The sequence below is a fragment of the Otolemur garnettii genome, unplaced genomic scaffold (genome assembly GCF_000181295.1).
Source record: "Otolemur garnettii isolate 467f Iridium unplaced genomic scaffold, OtoGar3 scaffold00011, whole genome shotgun sequence".
NCBI classification, from domain to species: Eukaryota; Metazoa; Chordata; class Mammalia; order Primates; family Galagidae; genus Otolemur; species Otolemur garnettii.
This window is the reverse complement of record NW_003852406.1, coordinates 4,603,909-4,606,856: the sequence shown is the minus strand read 5'-3', so window position 1 is coordinate 4,606,856 and position 2,948 is coordinate 4,603,909. Positions and strand designations below refer to the sequence as shown.

At 47.3% G+C, this 2,948-nt stretch overlaps 1 protein-coding gene across 1 annotated transcript in view; it reads right to left on the bottom strand.

Annotated features, from left to right (window-relative positions):
• TMOD3 (tropomodulin 3) overlaps positions 1–2,432 on the bottom strand; it is a 76,688-nt gene extending 74,256 nt beyond the window's left edge. The window contains exon 1 of the mRNA XM_003784361.3: positions 2,232–2,432. The gene's annotated coding sequence lies outside the window, so the exon portion shown is untranslated. The remainder of the gene's footprint in view (positions 1–2,231) is intronic.
• Positions 2,433–2,948: the final 516 nt, after the last annotated feature.

Genomic DNA, 2,948 nt, shown 5'->3' with positions numbered 1-2,948 from the left:
TGAGCTGTGATGCCACAGCACTCTACCCAGGGGGACAGCTTGAAGCTCTGTCCCAAATAAATAAATAAATAAATAAAACTGATGTTTGAAAAAACCATCAATATGTATCCAATATCAATTATCAGTACCAATATTTAAAATGTTATTTTAAACACCTTGAAATATCTTTAAAATTTTCTCCTCACTCTTGGTATTTGAAGTGTCATCTCTGACAGCATCACCTACTAGACATACAGATTCTAAATCCTCACTTCAATCCTACAGTATCCTGAGTGATTTAAACATGTTAATATTTGAAAAGCATTGCCCTACACCATTCAGGTCCTTCCCTTGGTACCTGTGTTTCATTTAAATGCAGCAGTAAATGTATCCTAGCACTCTGGGAGGCCCGAGGAGGGTGGACTGCCTGAGCCCACAGGTTCCAGACCAGCCCTAGCAAGAGCGAGACCCAGTCTCTAAAAGTAGCTGGGCATTGTGGCAGGTGCCTGTAGTCTCAGCCACTTGAGAGGCTGAGGTGAGAAAATCGCTTGCGCCCAAGAGAGTTGGAGGTTGCTGTGAACTATGACGCTATGGCACTCTACTGAGGGCAACAAAGTGAGACTCTGTTTATAAATAAATAAATAAACGCACCAGTAAACAAGAATTGAAAATCGAGCAAACGAGAATGAAATCAGTATTTGTATTAGGATTGGACCTGTACTTATTTGACTTCAGGTGAAGTTATATTACAGAGTAATTTGGCCTAATGGGTATATTACAAAACTTAGGAATTAGGAATTAGTCATAAAAACATATGACTAAAGAAAATTGAGCAGTAGGTCAGTAACATTCTTAAGAACTCATTTTTGTCCCTTAGTTCCTAGCACAGAGCTTAAAATGATTTATGTGGCCAACGTTTCATGAATGAATAAAATAAATATATGAATTTTTAAAAATCAGAGACACTTAAGTTTGAAAATCTTGGGGTCATCTAGTCCAACAACTTCATTTCAAAGATGAGCAAACTAGAAATTCTGAGAGATGCAAAAGCAAATAAGCTAAAAAAAAAGGAGCTTTTTTGGCTGGAATGTTTTGGAATTCATATTTTAATTCCCTTTTTGTTTCTTTTGTAGGAATATGTTGGGAGATTCTAACTATTAGGGCTGCTGGCTCTTCATGAAATGTAATGCAAAAAGGTGCCTAGGACTAGGAAGAAACTAGCAAGAGTAAGTAAGCCTGGGCAAAGCTATTTTTCCTAAGACTAATATATTTTTGACAGGACAATTAATTAATCAATTTACTCTACCAAAAAATTAATCTGAAGGATTTTCAGCAAAAGAAACACGAGCGGCATGAAAATGTTACAAACCCAGAGAGACTGCTCGTAACTAATTTAAATCTCCACAGGCTAATTTCCTGTTGAAGTATGACCTCCTGGGATAAGTTTTACTGCAGTGTTCATTACCAGATGACTTTTGGTTTTAAGAGAAGCCAAGGGCAAGTTGGAAATGTGATTTCTTAACTAAACTTTAAAAACGAAGAAAGAAACTGCGGCTGTTTCCCATTTCTGTTTGTAATCAGAATGCACGCTTGCAGAAGAAACACACCAGCCTCTGTAAGCAAAAATACAACGACCCAGTCACGTCCTCAGCACAAACCAACAAACTTCACAGCCGGATCCAGCTGTGCTGCCCAAGAGCCAGGAATTTATTCTAAGACAGTGCGTAGCTCAAAACGGCGAATGCAAGAAACGCCAGATTTCAATCACAAATGGGTGTGCCCTAAGTTTCCACACCCCCACCCCAACTTTGAACAAGCAGAAGTCTTTGAAGGAGTCTTGGTGAAAAGAAAAAAAAAAACTTTTAAGATGACTGTCCCCAAGGTACGCCTGGGTGGGGTGCAGGGAGCTCGCGGGGCCGCAGCAGGCGCCGGCTCCGCGGGAGGGGAAGGGGCCGGTCCCGAACCTGGTGGGAGGCCGGACCCCCGAGTGATTCATCGGCAGCCGCGGGTTTGCGCGCCACGGCCCGTGGGCGACGCCCAGCCAGCCCTACAGCCCCACAGCCCCACCCGGGCCGGTTCGCCCTGAAGCAGCCCTCAGCGTCCTCCTGCTCTCCGAGAGGGGCCCTTAGGGAAGGAGACCCGAGCTGGGCGGCTGGAAGGCAGCAACCTCTCCGTGTCCGGCCACCATGGCCGGTGCGCCTCCCTGTCCCAGCTGCAGACGGACTTCCTGGAAAGCACCGGGCTGGGCTTACCTGACTGGCGCCCGCTGGGGCCGCCGACCTCTTCACAGACCCGCGGGAACTGCCGGCAGCAAGCAAAGGCTGGGTCTCAGCACCCGTCCGTCAGCCTGTGTGGGCCTTCCCCGGAGCTGCCCGCTCCTGTGGCAGCGGCTCCCTCACTCGACCGCGCTGTCGGAGCAGCGAGAGCCCCTTCTTCTTCCAGCGCTTGCGCACGTGCATCCCGCGGGGCATCCCGGGAGTTGTAGTCGAGCCAGGGCGGGTGCGGCTCTGTGCAAACCCTGGTCTTTACTAAGGGCAGAAAACCCAACTTTGAGATGAAGCTCGCTACTCTTGGAAAGACCTACCCTTAGCCCTCTGGAAGTTACCGATCATATCTAGGGGTTCTTGGGCGGCGCCTGTGGCTCAGTGAGTAGGACCCCAGCCCCATATACCGAGGATGGCGGGTTCAAACCTGGCCCTGGCCAAACTGCAAAAAGTAGCCGGGAGATTGAGGCAAGAGAATCGCCTAAGCCTAGGAGTTGGAGGTTGCTGTGAGCTGTGTGATGCCACGGCACTCTACCGAGGGCGACAGAGTGAGACTCTGTCTCTACAAAAAACATATCTAGAGGTTCTTCGGTATGATTTCCTTTTTATTTTGATCTTTTGTAAAGAGGCACACACGGCAGAACTTGCATTGCACTCTTGGTGTTAATGCAAAGACAAGACATCGAGCCCCTTAAACTTGTCATG